The following is a 21,075-nucleotide window of genomic DNA, read 5'->3' as shown; positions in this document are numbered from 1 at the left end:
GCTGTGCCCCTTGATCTGGGTATCTCCTTCCAAATATTAATTCAAATGTGCTTTTTCAAGCCTCGTATCTCATTTCCAACATGCTACTTCCTTGAAAGAGGCAGTATCAAAGTAATCTTTGTGGATAAGACAAAGCTGGAAGGTTCCAGGAAGGAAAGGCAACCCTCAGTCCTCGACCCAGAAGCCACGTTAGGGGCCCCGTTTCCTGAATGCTGCTCTCCAGAGACAGGCGGGGAACTCGGGTGAGAAACTGTGACTCTCCCCGGGGGTGTGATTCCCTCTTCAGCTGCTACTGCCTGGGTTCTCTGACCTCTCCTTTGCAGTGTTCGCTTCTAGACCAAGTTCTCTCAGCAACCCACACTGAGGGAGGGACCAGCAATGTTCTGCTCCTGGGAGGTTCAGTTGAGGCTCTGCACATGAAGCCCTCACCAGTGTGGCTCCATACAGGAGAATGAACCCCAAAAGGAGGCCGCCCCAAAGCCAGCAGTTACTCTCTCCAGAGCACTCTGCCTGAGCTCCGTTGTCCCAGGCCCTCCTGTGAGCTGGCCTGGTGGTCAAGTGCTCAGTGCTTATTCATCATGAAACAGAGGGACAGGAATGGTCTTTAGGCTCCATTTGTACCTCTCCAACATTCCACACATCTCTGTGTCCTCTGCCTTCCTCCCTGCAGAGAAGGGTGTTGGCTGGAATATTAAAAACTAGCTCCGTCACTCAGTGGCCTTTGCGAGTCCTTTAGCCCCTTTAGTGTTGCAACAATTTTAAATGGTTAGAATTAAATAAAATGGTATAATGGGGAGTTGCTCAGAAGCTTTGAAGTGTGATGCAAATGTCAGATTTTTGTGCCCCTTTGTTGTTGTTTTGTTTTTAATTCTCTAAAGCCTGGTTTGGTATGTGAGGTTATTGGGTTCAAAAAAGAGAAAGAAGGTCGCTGCCCACTTCATCTTCGCCCCCCAGGAGTATTTGGAAGACCTGGTTTGAAGGATTCTTTCCACTCATGGGCTCTACAAGCTCTCACAATAAACACTGCTAATGTGAAAAACAGTCTTAAATCCTTGGTAAGCTATTCAGATACAGAGGGAAGGGAACAAGCAGGAAAATAAGAATGAATGAAACCGTGAGAAAAGAGATAGAGAGGAAAGGGGTGGGAAGATAGACAAGAATCTCTTTTGAGTGTATTCCACGTGCATTTGGGCTGCATTCCTCTTTATGTGCCCCACCCACCCACCTAAATCATTTCCTTAACCTTTTTTCTTTTTTCTTTTTCTTTTTTTTATATATATTTTATTGATTTTTTTACAGAAAGGAAGGGAGAGGGGGAGAGAGTTAGAAACATCAATAAGAGAGAAACATAGATCAGCTGCATCCTGCACATCTCCTACTGGGGATGTGCCTACAACCAAGGTACATGCTCTCGACCAGAACCCTTCAGTCCGCAGGCTGACGCTCTGTCCACTGAGCCAAACCGATTAGGACAATTCTCCCCAACTTTAAGGTCCACAATTTCCCAACCATCGAAGCTGTTATTGTTGCCTCCACATTAAAACATACCTCCAAACCCCACAAAATATCTTCTCATACCAATCTTACACCCATTTTCAGCTGGGTGTGGTCATTAGAGGTGGTAAGAGTAAACCCAAGAAAGACAGGAGCACTCTCCCAGAAGCTTTCTGGAAACAATAGGGTCTGCCTACATGTCTGCTCCAAAGTTAATCTGTGGTGAAGACTGAGGTCAATCAAGGACAGGTAATCCATGGCCAGCTCTTATAAGGTAGGAGGAGTATTTTGAAGCCCATCTCTCATATTCTACCCTAAGTAGGGTATCAGATTTAGCAAATAAAAATACAGGACAACCAGTCCAATTTGAATTTCAGATAAATTACAAATCATCTTTTTAGTATATGTTCCATGCAATATTTGTAATATATTTGCTATACTTGGGCAGGCCTCCTGGGACAGAATGTGAGCCATGAAATGCACTGTTCCCTATGGGAACAGATTCAGCCTTGGGCTCTTTGGTTAAACGTTCTAGCCACTTAGACAGCCAGTCCAAGACAAGAAAAGCTTGTGTGAGAATGAAATATGGGTAGACTGCATCTGTCATCCTGCAATTGAATGCTCTGAATATGGATACAGAGAGGAAAGCGCTTCTCTCCCTCCCTTCCTCTTGATTCTCAGCAAAGCAAAGGACAAAATCTCACCTCATCTGTTAGTAGCCTCTGTCTGTGCTATAACGAATTTTCCTTGTCCATTTTTCAAGGAGCATGGCAGTGGCCTTATCAGAAAAAAAAAAAAAATCTCATTAACAATGATAGCCCACAGTTACCTTTAAGAGAACCCTAAAGGGGCTGCATTCCTGCAGGAATGAGGCAGCAGTTCTTCCAAACACAGTGTGCCCTAGCGAAGAAAGAACTAGTCTCCCACCCCTTGCTCATAAGCTTCTTTGTTCCTGTGTGCCTCCATTATTTTCAGAATAAAACTTTAATCTATTTGGTAACCTCAAATACACAAAAGCATTGGTGATGCCTCAGTAATGAGATGATTAATAATAATAGTTTGATCAGTTTCTCTGCAAATACCTTTGTCCTAAGAAACAATAAGCTTCCTGGTTATTTGACAGCCTCAAAGACAGGAGGAAATTATCAGTATAGCAAAACAAACAGTGTATTCTCCACAAAAATTTATTCCCACACTGGGCTCCCTCTAGAGTAAGGAGGTCACTGAAATTCACTTGAGTAACAGTATTTCACTGACAGCTTGAAGGAAAGTTACTGTTTATGCACTTCATTAGGGGAATCCCCTAATGCTGTACTTCTTGAAAAGTTGCAACACAGAGAAGAGATACCCAGATAGATGGAGCCTTCATTTAACTCTGCTGTTATTAGAAACCAATGCCAAACATTCTATGGTACTTTGAGAAGGGAGTGTCTTGAGGTATCTGTTAAGTAAATGGACAATAGAGGCTGTGTTTAGTCTATAGATGACTTAAAGAAGCTGTGTTGGGTGACCCTTTTCATGTCTCTTGAGCCTGTCCCCCAAACCTTTCCAATGACTATTAACAATACCAATAACCATGTGTAAAAATAATTATCAATTAACAACATTCACGTGCCCTGGAAGGAAAAAACATTAGCAAAGTGTTATTGGACTCCATTCTCTGCAAAATATCAGAATCTAGAGTTATACTAGGAAAGAGGAAGAAGAAAGCATAATTTTTACTAATAAAAATATCTAGTCACTCAGGGAAAGCAAACCACTTCAGAGAATATACTAGGAATAAAAACAATGAATTGAATACAAACCAATTACATGAATATTAAAGAATGATTGGACAGACTGAGCTGGCCCAATCTGGGTAGGTTGATGTGAGAATTCTCTAAGTAATGAGCTTCTTGGGGATGGAGATGAAGGCCTTACTGGTTTTGAATCTCCAGCACTTAGCTCAGTGCTTGGCACTTGGTACCCAATAAATATTTGCATGCTGAAGAAATATCCTATCTAATAAAAGAGTAATATGCAAATTGACCATCACTCCAACACACAAGATAGCTGCCCCCATGTGGGCACAAGGTCATCACAAGGTGGCCAGCAGGGGAGGAAATTTGGGAGGGACCAGGCCTGCAAAGGAGGGCAGTTGGGGGAGGTCAAGCCTGCAGGGGGGAAGTAAGGGGTGACTAGGCTGGCAGAGGAGGGAAGTTGGGGGCAATCGGGCCTGCAGGGAAGGGTAGTTAGGGGTGACCAGGCCTTCAGGGGAGAGGCAGTTCAGGTGACCAGGCCTGTGGAAGAGGGCAGTTATGAGCAATCAGGTTGACAGTTAGGCATCACTCAGGCTAGCAGGGGAGTGGTTAGGGGTGATCAGGTTGTCAAGCAGAAGCTGTTAGAGGTAATCAGGAAGGCAGGCAGGCGAGCAGTTGGGAGCCAGCAGTCCTAGATTGTAAGAGGGATGTCCCAGATTGGAGAGGGTGCAAGCTGGGCTGAGGGACACACACCCCCATGCACGAATTTCATACACCAGGCCTCTAGTATTTAATAAATGTATAAATGAATGAATGAGTTGATTAAATAAGAATTGTTAAGAAAATTCTTAAACTAGTTTTGGAGAAAATACTAACATTTTAACTTAGCATTGCATAAAAAAGAGTAAGTTCCAAGCAAGAGAAATTACATGAGTAAAAGCCCTCAAGCAACCTGAATTTTCTCCAGGGTCATGATGATGTCCATGCTCCTGAAATGTCATGTAGCCAACACTAGCAACTCATCCTTGGATCAGAGTTCCTAAGGTTGTCCCTCAGCCTGACCCAACTTCAAATCAACATTCCAATTCTCTAGGCATATTCTATATCCAGAGTTACCTAGACTTGGCCATCGCATTATGGTTTAGCAGATTTAAACCCCAAAACACAGAATTTTCTACCAAATACTTTTGTTCTTAAACCTTCAGCAAAATCATCAACACTGTCAAGATGCAGAACCAAGCTAGTGAAGAGCACAAAAACAGTGAAAAGTTCTGAACAAATGCTGAAAAAACAAAGACAAAAAAGTGTTGAATGGTAACATACTGTTTTTTTTAGGATAAAATTTGGACTAATGAAACACAGAGGGCTCAGAAGTATTTCCTTTATGGATTTCACTGTGGCTGGAGAGACTGCCACTACCAGAAACAGGGGGACTCAGGAGTTACCAAACTGCAGGCTTATCTTGACCCCACCAGAGAGAGTCTTCCCAGAGACCTAACAACACAGGTTGCCCCTAAATTTCTCTTGCTCTCTCCTGACCACTACATTGAGCCACACCCTCACTGCATCCCCACCACAATACTTGAGTTTTCCACATCTACTGGATGTTGTAAATCAAACAGTCCCCCCTCAAAATCCAGTTGAGTTGTTTTCTTCAACCAGAGGTGAAGAGGCTTCTTCCTCATTCTTACCTGCCCCATTGCAGAAGCTCTGCCAGCTATCAGTGTTCTCAGCTGGGCCTGTTTTCCCTTAGTTACTTGTACATGGCTAGCCTCATACATCTCTCATTGTGAAAAAGAGGCAAACCTTTTCTGCATCTGTGAGAAGTTGTCACCTGAAAATTCTAAATATGATCACTGTAACTATTGTAGCATTTTCAGATTTAGTTACATCTTTTATCTTTCTGTTTCCATTACTTCTCAGCATGAATCTTCTCAAACCTTGCAAATGCCAAGTTCAAGCTAGGTGTCAAAATTCTGGAGTGAGAAGGGCAAAGAGGCCAAAATACTGAGAAAAACTATTGGATCTACCAAATTCCTGTGTGACATTAGGAATATAAGTATAGCAGAGCATATCAAACCTGAGCTTTCCAATACGGTAGCTACTAGCCATGTGTGTCTATTGAGTAGTTGAAGTGTGACTTTGACTTGTTCACACCAAAATGTGTTATAAGATACATAGCAGATTTCAAAAAGTTAGTATGAAAGAAAAAAATGTATTAATAATTTTTAGGTTGATAATTTGTTAGAATTATAATATTTTAGACTTACTGAAATAAAATATTTTATTAGAATTAATTTCACCTATCTTTTTCTTTCTTTCTTTCTTTCTTTATTTATTTAGAGAGAAACATCAATGTAGAAGTGAAATGTTGATCAGCTGCCCCCATGCCCCCTACTGGGGATTGAGCCCACAATTCAGGTATATACCCCTACCAGGAATCTAACCAGTGACCTCTAAGTGCATGGGATGACACTCAAACAATTGATCCAGAGCTGTCTTTTTTTTTTTTTTAATGTAGCTTCTAGAAAAATTTAATTACATATGTGGCTTACATTATATTTTTATTTCACAATGCTATGGTGAAGCATGCAGCATTATTAGCTATGAAGCAGAAGATTCTTGAGATTACTGGCACGGGAAATTGTATAATATTGTTCTTCCCACTGACAGGAGATTAGCTAACCAGGTGGGTTGCTGTCAATGGATTTCAAATTTAACATTTCTTCATACATGTTATTGTTAAATGTTACAGAAATTCTCTGTGAAATTATAGATAACTTTTTCCTTTATCTTACAAAGCTTATCATATAAAAGAAAAAAAAAACTATTTCAGAGCTATATGGAACCAAGTTAAGGGATCATGGTAAAAATTACCCCTTCAAGAGCGATCACACAATGTTTTATTTGAGCCTACATTTTTAAAAATCAAGAGATTTCACAAAAAAATTCTGTTTGGAATTCCTTTGGAGACAAAAAAAAAAAAAAAAAAAATCTGATAACAACAGACCTACATTCCCATATCAATGAGCTAGACCTGGGAAGCAGCTGCCCTTTTAAACCACCTACCTACTCCCCAGTCAGCCTCATCTCTATCATTCACACCTAGTCTCTTTTCTTTATGTTTATGACCTGTCTTGTCTTTATAGACCTTTTGGGTGTACAATTACTGTTCTAAAGATTTAAAATTCAAAAAGCCAGCTTTTCAGAGGCAAGAAAAGTTGCAATATACATATATATATATATATATATATATATATATATATATCGCAATTTGATATTGCATTTCCCTTATTGTGTGTCCCCTATTTCATCAGAAGAATAATATAGTGGTAACACCTATTTCCAAGAATTACATGCCATATCACTAAACTTATGAGTTTTAGAAAACAATCAGAACACAATAAAACAAATTTAAAACTGCTATTTAAATAGAACAGAATTTACTTATTTTTAAGATTTAAAATCTTTATTGTTGAAAGTATTACATATGTCCCATTTCCTTCCCCCCCACCCCATTGACCCCTTCTAGCCTGCCCCTGCCCACCTCCCTAGGCCTTCACTATCCTGTGACCATGGGTTATGCGTAGATGTATACAAGTTCTTTGGTGTATCATAAAATGAAACAATAGCCAAATATGTGCAGGAAACTTATGCAAATATGATCACAAAAGTAGCAAATAACTCAACTTTATCTATGATCATTTAAATATAATTGAAGTTGGATTGGTATTCAAGATAGCAGCAGAGTAAGTGGGTGTTACACTCACCTCCTCATTTTTGTGAAATTACAACTAAAATATAGAGTAAGCAACCTGAATAACCCACAGAAGTCTAACTAATCAGGAGTCTTATTACCAAGGAGTTTTAGAAGCAGCCACATTGAATCTGGTAGGAAGGACAAAGACAGAAAAAGGGATTGGCCTCTTCCAAGACAGGTGGGGTCTCAATTTACATCAGGCTCCGGAGCCTAGAGCACCAGAGCCCCCAGCTAGAGCACCAGAGCTAGAAAGAGGAGAACAAATAACATCTGGCTATGAATATCAACAGGAATTCTGTCTGCCAGATAGACACAAATCTCCTAGATTCACAGGCATCCTCTTACAGGTGTAACTCACAAACTCTCATTCACAGACACTTACCTGGGCTCTGGCAGAGGGAGGGCAGAGTGGACTATTGTCACATAAGGAAAGACTGGAGTCTATGGTTCTAGGGATAGAGAGATGAAAGGATAGCCTTGAGTATCCCTGTGCTGAGTCCCATTCCCTCACTCAGATGTCATCTTTCCTAGGTAGAGCACTCCTCTACATATGGCATCAGGCTGGGGGAAAGCAATAGCCCCACCCTCTACATTGCTTTTCACACCACCCTGCAGAACTTTCTCCTCTGCCTCTACATGGGTATAGAGATCTGGGCAGGCCCAGGGGGTATCAGTGACTGAATTGTGTGGCTTTGGGTAAGGGCCATTTCCTTCGTTTTCTCTCATGGGAGATCTGGTAGCCCTCCCAGTTGCTTCACATCCTGACTCCTGGTGGATACACTCTGCCAAGAACTGGGCAGATTCTGGAACAGACAGTTGCATGGCCCTGGGGCAGAAGCCATTTCCCCCACCTTCTCCCAAGCCTGACTGGAAGCTCCCCCTCATGAAAGATCCACTAGCCCCATCATCCTGACTCCCAGCAGCTCTGCTCTGCTGAGATCAGGCTCCCGACAAAATCTGGGACAGATTGAAAGTGTATTTTTAGGACATATTTTCCTCACACACCTGACCAGTGCAGAACACCTTCCTTCATAAAGCCAAATCTTGATCTAGTTAAGCCTAATAACCTCTGCTGGCAAATCCCTGAGATTCTATACCATTACAAGCACCCACGAGTAGCAGCTATACTTGGTATACCCTCAGATGCAGCATTGGTACCAAGTTTGAAACTACATCAATCTGTGGAACACCACTCATCCCCACCTGGTGACTCACTGAGAGCCTACCTCATGCAACTCAAGTACTGCCAGAGGCTCTTTGAGCAACTGAAACTAACAGGCAGCCAGCAAGCGGATGCAAGAAGACATGGATATCAGGGTACCTTGGAACTTTTGCTAACCTGACACCAAGCTTGGTGCTAGTAAAAGCCAGCCTTTGTGTGTAGCTTGGTCCTTCCCAACAGAGGCCCAAGAGAGACAGCCACACATTGTGAACCGCTTATACCTCCAAACAGGTTGCTAAGTACTAGTCATAGGCAACGTCTTACATTGCCCAGCACCAGAGTCCCTCCCAGAACCAACACAGACAGTGTGTTTCAGGAAACATCACAGTAAGATCCAATAAGCTACACAGGCAGCATATCCAAAGGGAATTCTTGGAGACATGAGATTCTGCTGAGGAAAATTCCACTTCATGTGGTCAGCACCTGCACAGCAGCTTGCATGCCATAGTCAGGGTTTAGCCTCACGGTCAACCAGCCTAAGGGTCGATTCCACACACAAGTGAGCCAATAGCAATCAAGAATCAACTATACAGGAGTGCCCACATAATCCACACAAGGTACATTACTGGAGTACCCAGCTCAGGTGATCAAAGAAATTGCACCACTGGATCCCACAGACCACTTCATGAAGACTGAGAGTCATAGAAAATCTAAGAGTTAAATGAAATTGAGACAAGCAATTAATTAATCAGATACACAGTTCAAATGAATGGTTACAACAAGTTCACCAGCATGTAAAAGGACATAGAAACCATAAAGAGGACTGATCAGAAATGAAGAATACACTGAAAGGAATAACACAATATGTTAGATAAAATAGAGTAACAAATCAGCAATGTGGAAAACAAGGTACAAAAGAATACCTGGGTGAATAACTGGACAACCTGGGTGAAATAGACAAATTCCTAGAAACATACATTCTTCCAAAAGTCAATCAGTAAGAACCAGAAAACCCAAACAGTTCAATGACAATTGATAAAATTGAAGAAGTAATTTAAAAACTCCCAGCAAACAAAAGTCCTGGACCAAATGCATTTATGGGAAAATTTTACCAAACATTCAAAGAAGAACTAACACTTATCCTCCTCAAAGTATTTTAAAAAATCCAAGAGGAAGGAACACTTCCAAACTCCTTTTACAAAGCCAGCATTCATAATTCCAAAACCAGATAAAAATACTACAAAGAAAGAAAACTACAAGTCAATATCTCTGATGAACAGCTAAAATCCTCAACAAAATATTAGCAAATAAGATCCAGCAATATATTTTAAAAAAGCATACACCTTGATCAAGGGGGTTTTATTCCAGGGATGCAAGACTGGTACAATATTTGTAAATCAATAAATGTGATACATCACATAAACAAACTGAAGATTAAAACCACATGATCATATCAATAAATGCAGGGCAGGGGGAAACATTTGACAAAATCCAGCATCTTTTTTTGATAAAAACTCTCAGCAAAGTGGGAATAGAGGGATCATGCTTCAACATAATAAAAATCATATATGACAAACCTTTAGCCAACATCTTACTCAGTAGGCAAAAACTAACACAATTTCCCTTAAGAATAGAAATATACAAGGATGTCTGCTTTCACCACTCTTATTCAACATAATACTGGAAGTCCTAGCCATAGAAATCACACAAGAAGAAGAGATCAAAGGCATCTAAATTGGAAAGGAGGAAGTAAAACTGTAGTTATTTGCAGATGACATGATTTTGTACACAGAAAATTCTAAAGACTCTACCAGAAAACTACTAGACTTAATAAATGAATTTGGCAAAATAGCAGGATACAACATTAACATCCAGGATTTGCTGCAATTTTTATACACCAATAATGAACTCTCAGAAAGAGAAAATTAATAATTCCATTTTCCATTGTAACAACAAAAAATAAGATACCTAGGAGTAAATGTAATTAAGGAGGTAAAAGATATGTACTTAGAAAACTATAGGACATTTGGAAAAAAAATCGAAGATACAAACAAATGGAAGAATATACCATGTTCATGGATTGGAAGAATTAACCTCATTAAAATGTCTATACTACCCAAAGCAATCTACAGATTGAATGCAATCCTCATTAAAATACAAACAGCATACTTTACAGAACTTGAACATATATTTCAAAAATTTATATGGGACCATAAAAGACCCCAAAGAGCTGCAGCAATCCTGAGAAAGAAGAACAAAGTTAGAGGGATCAGAATACCAGATTTCAAAATATACTAAAAGCCAATATAATCAAAACAGCCTGGCACAAGAATAGACATATAGATCAGTGGAACAGAACAGAGATCCCAGAGATCAACCTAAAACATCACACTCAATATTTTACAAAGGAGGCAAGAACATACAATGGAGTATAAACAGTCTCTTCAACAAATGTTGTTGGGAAAACTGGACAGACACATAAAAAGATAAAACTAGATCACCAATTTACACCATAAACAAGAAAAAACTCAAAATGGGTAAAAGACTTAAATGTAAAGTTATGAAACCATAAGAATCCTAGAAGAAAACATACGCAGTAAAATCTCAGACATCTCACATAGTAGAATTTTTGCAGATCTATCTCCTATGGCAAGAGAAACAAAGAAAAAAAATCAACAAATTAGACTATATTAAAATAAAAAACTTCTTTACAGCAAAAGAAATCACAATCAAAATGAAAAGGGACCCACTATATAGAAGAACATATCTGCAAATGATACACCTGATAAAGGGTTAATCTCCAAAATATATATAAAGTAATCATACAACTAAACAAAAGAAAGACCACCAATCCAATTAAAAAATGGGCAGAGGACCTAAATAGACACTTCTCCAAAGAGGACATACCAATGTCCATGAGACATATTAAAAAATGCTCAAAGTCACTGATCATCAAAGAGATGCAAATGAAAACAACAATGAGGTATCACCTCCTATCTGTCACAATGGCTACCATCAACAAATGACAAGTGCTGTTGAGGTGTTGAGGATGTGGAGAAAAAGAAACACTAATTCACTGATGGTGGGAATGCAGATCGGTGCAGCCACTATGGAAAAGAGTATAGTTTCCTCAAAAAATTAAAAATGTAGCTGCCATTTTACCTAGTAATCCCACTTCTGGGAATATATCCTAAAAATAAAAAAAATAAAAAAATAAGAATCAGAAAGAATATATGCACCTCTATGATCATAGAAGTGCTATTTACAATAGCCAAGATCTGAAAAGAGCACAAGTGCCCATTGGTAGATGAGTAGATAAAAAAAAAACTGTGAGACATTAACACACTGGAATACATTGCAGCTATAAAAAAGAAAGATTTCTTACCCTTTGGGACAGCCTGTATGAACCTGGAGACTATTATGCTAAGTCAAATAAGCCAATCTGAGAAAGACAAATAGCATATCAACTCACTTATTTGTGGACTCTAATGCAGAAAACAAATTGACCAACAAAACTCAAAGCATAGAGGCATGGAACAGACTCATACCTTCATGTGGGGGTGGGGGGAACAAGAAGAGATAAACCAAAGAAGTTATATGCATAGCCCATGGACACAAATAACAGAGTAGTGAAGACCTATGGTGGTTGGTAGGGGCTGAGTGGAGCGGGGTAAAGGAGGAGGATGGGAGACATCTGAAATACTATCAACAAAATATTTTTTAATATACCAAATAAACATAAAGATCAAATGAGATACTGTGTCTGACTGACTTTGAAAATTATGAAAGCACTATGTAAATGAGAACCTTTATCTGTTGTGGTCTAAGAAAATGGCTTTCAAAATGTCAGCCAGACTCAAGAATTTCTGTGCCCAACTAAAGCTTTTGCATCTTAGGAAACTGTGTTCTCACTACACTGATGTCTGTTCCAAGCAAAGAGTAAATCTTCAAAAAATTAAAGATCAAAGACTAATCAGTGATAAGCATGTTCTATTGAACCACCCTTCCTAACTTGGTTTTACAATCAGTCCACAAAGTATAGGATGAGGAGAAAAGTCCAAGTTATACACACAAAGGAAAGCTCGTTACTCTTTAAAAAATGGGTTCTTTGTTCTTCAGGGTTATAGAGCCTTGGGAAATTCCCAAGTCAATCAATATTTCTTGCTTGTTTATAGTATCAAGATACAGCAAAATGAGAAATTTCCAGTAAAAGTGTTTTCAGCAACTGTTACCGAGAATGAATGCCCCAGTGGTATCAAAGACTGTTATAGTTGTTCAAAATGAGTATCTGTCCTGTCCCCAATTCAGGATGTCAAGTTAATAACTTCTTCCTAGAGTATGTACAATGTGCCTTGCAGGACTGGCTCCAGGAGCTTAAGGCAGGGTTCTCCATCCCAAATTACTCTGTCCCTTAAGGATCCAGGCCCACAGATCACTGAGAGCAAGGCTACCCGGCACAGGGTTCTCAGCATGAAAGGGCCATGTGGTCATACCTTGAGCAAGACTGTCACCTAAAGCAACATTAGCTGAGGCTGAGGTGGGAAACTGGTCCACATACCATATACTACACATCTACCTACCAGTTCATTTGTTCAGAAGATGTGCCAGGCAAATGCACTCTCGGCCAACACACTCCAATAAAGATATGATGTGAGCCACAAGTGCTTTAATTTTTTTGTTACCACATTAAAAAGAGTAAAAAGAAATAGGTGCAATTAATATCATTAATATATTTTGCTTATCCAAGTATAAGACTAAAACTTATCATTCCAACACTTATTCCAACAAGCAATCAATATAAAAATTATTAATGAAAATATAAAATTAGTTTGCATTTTTTGTTTTAAGTCCTTGAAATGCAGTGTGTATTTGACACTTCCAGCACATCTCAATTCAGAGCAGCCACATTTCAAGTACTCAGTTGCCGTTTATGGCTAGTGACTAAGTGGTCAGTACAGCTCTGGACATTGAGGATTTCACAGCAAACAAATCATGTGTTGCCTTTAAAATGCCTATGGACTATTAGGGATAGACTGGACTCAGACAAGTAGAAGGCTCTTAGATTCATGCCAAAATAGGGATAAAAGCAGTGTGATAGTGGCCTGTAAGAAAGGAGCACCTAATCAGATCTGAGGGGGCAGGGTCAGAAAAATTACTTCAGGGAGGGAAGTTTTAGCTGTGCCCCCAAAATAAGAATTAAGGAGAGAGGGGGGCAGAAAAGAACATAGGAAATGTGGTGAAGACTGAGGAGCATCATCAGCAAAGTCCTGAGAATAAGAGAGAATGTGGCATGTTCTGGGAGCCTCCAGTCATTCATTATTGCCAAGTTTGAGGAGGAGAGTGAGAACAAAGCCCTCGAAGTAAAGAACCAGATCTTGAAAGGCTTTGTGGGTCATAGTGAGGAGGGTGGGTTTCCTCCTGGAGGTGACAGGAGTCCTTAAAAACTTCTAAGTGGGGATTCTTGGTGGCCCCAATTTCTAGGTCCATCTCCTTTAAGCCCCTCTTTTTAATTAAGGGATGAATAGTCCATAGAGGTGAGGGAAGCTGCTTAGAGCTCCCAGATGGTTGGTAGCAGAACCCTGTCTGTGACCCCAATCCCACTCACTGCTCAGATGTGTCTGAGCAGAAGGATACATGTCATTGTTCCACACAACAGGCAGGGAGCACTGCGGAACACACAAGAGGTGGGGCAAGAAGGCCAGGAGCTAACCCCAGGGGAAGAAAAGGGAGAAGGGTGATTTCCAGGAAGGAAAGTGATGACCAGTTCCAGTTCTGCTCGCCTGCCTGAGCCTGGTGACTAGGTAAAGGAAGCATTCCCATCTAAATGAGAAGGGAAAGGGCAAGTGAGAGGAAGGCCAGCAGCCTTGGAACCTGCTGTCAGTAACTCCCAGGCCGTCCAAGTAACAGGGATGAGAGCTGACCTGGCCCAGAAATTCAGCAAGTGAGACAATGAGTATATGTATATAAATGAGCACATTCTAGATATATATATACAACATTTTAAAGGGGCACTGAGTAGCACCTCGATTGGGGAATCCTTACCCTCAATGTGGCAGGAGTTTGGCAAGCCACAGGGTTAATGTAGCACATATTCCAGTGGTGTTTATTTTAAATATTATTTTTACATAAAACAAAAACACATTCTTTTCTGACTTCTAAAGGCCACCTGCATTCCTTGGCTTGTGGCCACTTGCTCCAGCTTCAAAGCCAACAATGTCTCGTCAAGTCTTTCCCACTTCACCGCATTCAGACACTGACTCTTTTCTTACCTCCTCCTTCCAGTTTTAGCCAGCCTTGTGATGACATGGATCCATGTGGGTAATCCCAGATCATTTCCTCATCTAAGGTCATCTAATTAGCAAGCTTGGAACATAAAAGATTCATAGGTTCCAGGGGATTAGGACACGGACATCATTGGAGGGGAGAGGGGCATTATTCTATCAACCACATTGAGGTTAAACACTCAGATATTAAATTAATTCTGACACAAGACAGATCCTAAGTGCAGCGAAGTTCAGGAAGGGAAAGATCACTTTCTGCTGGGATCTTCGGGAAAGGCTTAGAAAGGGACTGTGCAGCGTGCAGGAGGTGCCTGGGTAACTTGGGAGATCGGGGGCTTGATCTCTATGATCCTGCCCAGCCATCCAGTGCTAATGTAGTATGTCCCACATCAGCATCAGCAGCAAGAGCAACAGGAGTGGGAAGGGCTGAGCTGTGGCTGAAGGCACCTGGGGAAATCACAGAGTCTCTGCTGAGATGAGTTTCTGAGCACAGGTCACAGAAGACTGGGATGCCCAACCAACGAGCGGGGCTTTGTCCCAGAGGCACTGAGCAGCTATCAAAGTCTGACTGCAAAACACACCTGATGATGATCCAGGGAATAGAGGGATAGAGAGTGATGAGGCAGGAAGGGCAGCATTTTAAATAAGCCACACAGAAGTAAAAAGGGAAAGAATGAGGGTGGTGGCAAGGGAACTGAAAAAGCGTCACAGGCACATGAGGAGGATCAGTGAGCAGTGGAGAACTGGGCAAGGAGACTAGCACGGTAATGTTAGGAGAGAGAAAGGGGCCTTTTAGGAGCAGGAGTCTGAGGCATGGGCAGGGTCCCAGGAGGAAATGGTTCGGTGGGCAGTGGAAACGCAGGCTGGGGTCTGGGAAGATGCCAAGAGTGCTTAGAGGAGTGGCAGGAACTGGTAACTATGATCGAGAGCCAAGGTAATATAAAGAGAGGGGCGTGAGGGTACAACCTTGGGTAACATCCTATTTAAGGGTCTCTAGGAGGAAAGAAGCCACTGAAGAAGATGGGAGCAAATAAACTCCATGGGTTTTCACACTGAGGCACAACTGGTTGGTGCTTTATGGCATTATTAAGATATGAACACCTTATCAGAGGAGTAGTGCAATAAATTCTTATCAATCACAGGGCTTATCAGCAATTAGTCCATCAGAAAATCACAGAGAACAGGTGGATCCTGAATGACAGAATGTTCCACCCTGGGCTCTGCCAGGAAGGAAAATTTCAAAAAAGTACCATTTCTCCAAGGAACAAATCAGAAGTGCTGCCCTCACAGGTCCCAGGGAGAGGACCACTTAGGGGCTCAAGTCAGTTCTGAGATTGCTGGGCTCCTTCCTGGTTTCCCCACAGAGGCCCCAGGTTGCTGTTCTGTAACATCTCTTGGGCAGCCGTGTGTGCCCACGGTCTCTGGCACAATATCCCATGTGTAATGAACCAGCCATGCTTGTGATTGCAAGGATAGTGGAAGGGAGAGGACAGAGCCACTCTAAGTATTTCCCATCATGATCTTTTTCCACACAAATCTATGCTATGATGAAAGAAGACACTGGATTGTCCCAGTACATAAAGGAAAAACTAACGTGTGGTGCTGGAGGTCAGGATAGAGGCAACCTGGGAGCTGGGGAGTAGTGACAGGGGTGGCAACTTGAGGGAGGCTTTTGCTTCTTGCTCTCAGGCCCATTACACAATAAGGTTCACTTGGTGAATATCCTTCAAGCTGTTGTCTTTTGATATGTGCATTTTTCTGTATGTACATTACATGTTTATGAAATAGTTTGCTTTTTAAAAATTCCATTGTGGAAGAGGTCCCTGTGCTCCTGAGAGGGAATTAGGAGACCTGGGACAGGAAAGAGGGGAAGTAATGCCCAGGAGAGGAGGAGAAGGAGGAGCACAGAAAGAAACCATGGCCATTCTTCAAGGACCACACTTAGCTTTTCTCTAAAACAGGGACTCTGGTGGACAGAGGAAGCTGCCAACTGGGCAAACCCACCAGGCATGGTCAGGGTGAGAGGCAGCTCTAGAGTTCACTGTTTGTCATGTGAAGAAGACACTATAGACTCCACTGTCAACATGACCCTTGGTTTCTGTGATGGTCAACTTTACATGTCAACTTAACTAGGCTATGGTACCTAGTCATCGGCTCAAACACTAGTCTAACTGTTACTGGGAAGGTATTTTTTAGAGGTAACATTTACAATCAGTTGACTCAGGTAAAGCAGATTACTCTCCAATGTGGGTGGGCCTTGTTCAATATATTGAAGGGCTTAAGAGCAAAGACTTAAGGCTTCCCAAAAAAGAAGGAATTCTGCCTCTAGACTACAACATAGAAATTCTGCCTGAGTTTTCAATCTTCAGACTCAAGACTACAACATCAACTCGTACCGGAATTTCCTGGCTGCCCTACAGATTTTGGATTCAACAGCCCAATAATCATGTAAGCCAATATGTAGAAGTAGGTCATATCGGCTTATTGTATTGGTTCAGTTTCTCTGGAAAATCCTGACTAATACAGTTTCCCATAGGCTGTTCTCTAGGATCCAAAAGCATCTTTCTCAGGCCTCCCCTAAGGGCAGATAAGGCAAGGGCAGCACTTCTAATGATAAAATAAATAAATAAATAAATAAATAAATAAATAAATAAATAGAAAAAGAAAAAGAAAAAAAAAGGAAATCCATGGTCAGAACGAGGATCTGAATGCTGGCTTTGTCCTCTTTACTCTTAAATCGGCGAATGTCACCAGGCACATTCATTCTGCTAGCACTGAAAAAAGAGGAAATGCTGTGAGAAGAAAATATTGAGTGAAACCTGCATGCTTTCAGCTTTTCCTGCGAGGGTTACTTATGTGACTTTTTCAGAGGGTGGCCAGAAACTCCAAATAAACAGCCACCTTCCGGAAGGTGTTTCCAAATCCACCCAAACTCTGACCCAATTAGATACAATGCAGAAGCTGGGCGAAACAAACACAAAATCTTTGCAGGGATTTAATCTTCTCCAAACACTGAAATATTGTTGAAATGTTTTATCTTCTATTGCACATGGAGGAGATTAAAAAGCCATGATAAATGGTGTGCTCTCCGGGAGGGAATGCCATATATAGGGCAATACATAATTTCCTGCTTCTGGTTTCTTTCAGGATAATTGTCCTGGTAACATGAAAAACAGGAGGGATATTAATTTAAGATTAAAGCACAATTATAAGTCCTGTCATGCTGTTAATTTCTTTTAAATGTTCTTCTGAATAATTCTACCTTTGCAAGATGGAATAAGCACACAATTAAAAATTGCATTAAATAAATGAATAACTAATTAATGAATAAAAAGAACTCTGAAAATAAAATAGGTCATGTAAATTCTAAACAATAATTTTAACAGCGAGCCAGATCTTAATCCTTCAGATCTTTGAAGGAACAGCATTTGGGTGCACATACTATTAGATAGCATCTCCCTCTAGATTTAGCTCTCAAATAGCTGTGATCTTGGTTCATGCACTGCCAAGTGATAGCTTTAGGTGAAGGCACTTCAGGCAAGGAGCATAATTGACCAATCTCAGCACCATCCTACTTTTCCAACCTTAACACCATTGCCTCCTTTATAATGCTTGAAATTCTATACTTTCCTGTGCCCTTTAGCCAGAAATTCTACCTGGGTGATTCTGCCATTGATTAGGAATTCTGTTAGAAAATGCAAATGATTCCTGTAAAGCTTAATGATGAATCATTCATTAGCACATTTATATGAAACAATTTAATCAGATTGCTTTCTCCCAATACCTAATTGAGGCCAACCTTTTGGGAAAGTGGGATGAGGGAGAAGTGGTATTTTGCACCAAAGGGTAATAATATAAGAGCAGGCAGACAAAGGTAGAACTGTCCAGTGGAGGTGTGTTCTGGAAGCCCAGGGAAGGTGAAAGAATAAGACTCCACAATGAGTCTTCATTATATGCCTGCAAAGAAGCTAAAACTTTAAGGATGAGCCTTATGGATGAGGCAGGAAGGGAAGGCGGGTTCTACCATGTAAGCTTGCCTTCTGTGTGCTTAATGAAGGTCAGTATGATTACTAGTATATGCATTTTACCAGTTGAGGAAACAGACAAATAACCCAAGACCACACAGTAATGTGGTAAGTGGGGGAGAAGAAATTAAAACCTTCCTCCATCTGACTCCAAAATCTACACTCTTTCAACTACACATTTCTTTACAGCAATTCATGAGTTAGATATTATTTCCCCCATCTTTAAAATGAGCAAATCAAAGCTTTTGGAGACTAAAGAAGAAGTGGAATCCTTCAGTAGTTCCAGGTATAAAAACATCAGGCATGTTCAGTAACTTCAAATACTCTGAGTGTTGTACTGCATGTTGGAATGGCAGAAGGCAACGCTGAAAAGTTGCAGGTCAGATTGTGGAAACCAGGAAAAACCACTAAAGGTGCCAATGAATATGAGTCAAGTTAAATCCTAGCATCCAGGCTCCAACAGGATGTTCTGACCTTGAACTAAGTCAAGTTGCCAAACAAGGGAAAGAATCCAAGTTACACATGAAAGCATTGTTTTCACTTCAAACTATCTTGCCCTAAACTGCCATTGATAAGAACTGCAATTAGCAGCTCTGTTATCAGAAGTGAACTACCAACATAAAACCTTGCAATTATCAAAATTATCACTTAGCCTTTGAAAAGATTGTGAGAAAGCCCCTTTCATCTGGTTCTGGGAAAGAATGAAAGAACTGTGGAATTAGGAAAAGGCCTGTAACTCATGCGCAGGAATGTTTTCATGAGGCCCACTATAGGCATCAGAGTCCAGTACCGCCTGGGTCTCCTGGCCTCTCTGGCTCTTTGCTTGTCTAGAAGGAACCCTTGGGAAGCTCTCCTAGGCTAGGAGCCTGCTAGCAGCCCACCTCTGTGCCCACCTGGCAGACACTTCTCAGCTGGCTGCCATCAGCCCCACCAGGCCCCAAAGCTATCCTAACACTCTCTTTGACCTAGTTGGTTTTCTCTGTTCCAGCTCTCTCCCAGCTCCCCCTGCTCACTGACATCCTCCTCCCCTGGGGATTCTACCACCCAAGCTTCCCAAACCCAACAGATCTTCTCTTTCTTCATCAACCCCTAACTCCTCACTCTCCCTTCATCCGTGTCCATCTCCCCAATCTCTTCTCCCTTCCAGAGCTAAATTAATAAACTCATTCATAGTTTGGCTACACCTTACTTTAAGCATTTGTCATGCATGCCAGGGGTTGTGGTGATGCCTGTCTCCCATCTGTTTATTAAGTTCCCTCTATGCCACTGGTACTGTGAGGTGCAGGATATCCAATGGTGAACAAAAAGGCATCACCTTGGCCCTTATAGTCAAACACCCCTGAAGACAAGGTCAACTTGTATTTATCTATGTATTTAGCTATACATAGTAGGTAGTCAAATAGCAATATTAATGCTAAAAGGTATAATTATAGTTTACCAAGTTTTTTGCTACTATTAACACTTAAAATGCTTAAATGTTAATAGCCAAAACAGAATCAATAGGTTTTCCATAACAGATAACATATTTACATCTTAATAAGAACCATTAATCCCTTAATCATCACTGTTCCTCCCCTCCCCAACTTCCCATACCCCAGTTATTAGGATTTTAGTTTCTGGAAGTCCAGTAGGGAGATATTTGAAGAAGAAGCCCATTCAAACTACACTAAATCATCACTATACTGGAAACATAAAAATACTAGTAGGCCTTGGTTATCCCATCTGGACTTCCTACACAACAGCTGGTAAATTGCCCTACCTTACATTTTTCAGAAATCTAAAACTTGTGGCTAAAGTCAAATCTAGCCCACAGATATTTTGTCAGGCTCTAGATGGTTGCATAAAATTTGAATTTTATAGAATGGATGTCTCAATGTGCCACAGGCCTCACTACCCTCTATTAGTTTACTTCTGGCCTTAATCAACAGATTTATGTAATTTGCCTAGTCCCCAGCCAAGCCCAGAAGCATTTGGATGCTTGATTCTTCAGTAATTTACAACACTTTAAAAATAATTTGATGCTCACAATAACCCTTTAGCTAACTAGGGGGTGTTATTATTATTCCCATTTTCTGGTTAAGGAATCTGAAGTTTGAGGAAGAAGTAAATGACTTTTCCATTTTTAATTGTTTCTTTCTTTATTTTATAATATTTTATTTATTTATGTATTTATTTATTTATTTATTTATTTATTTGTTTATTTATTTTGTGGTCAATGTCAGTTTGGTTTGTGAGATTTTGATAGGCTGTCAACAGCAATCACCAGTGGCTGCCTCTAAGACAGTGATGACCTCTAAGGACCAACTTCCTTCAGGGATTTTTAACCTGGCTTCCATGTATCCCTGGAGGTTCTAGAGATGGGATATAAGGGTTCAATCACATCTTTAAAATAGTACATAATTTGGGTGGACATGCAGACATTGAGGGAAATACCTGTAGCTTTCATCAGCTCTCACGGAATGTGTCACAGGAGTATGAGGCGACCACCTGGTTGGCAATCGTTTCCCGGAGAACTGTCTCCTACTCATAAAGTTATCTGGCAGGGCCTGAGATGTCCCTGGAGGTTTACAGTGAACCATGGAAAAGAATGATTATTTGTTCTTGCCATTGGTAC

This window comes from Pipistrellus kuhlii, unplaced genomic scaffold, assembly GCF_014108245.1.
Source record: "Pipistrellus kuhlii isolate mPipKuh1 unplaced genomic scaffold, mPipKuh1.p scaffold_m20_p_3, whole genome shotgun sequence".
NCBI classification, from domain to species: Eukaryota; Metazoa; Chordata; class Mammalia; order Chiroptera; family Vespertilionidae; genus Pipistrellus; species Pipistrellus kuhlii.
Note: the sequence above shows the minus strand (reverse complement) of the source record.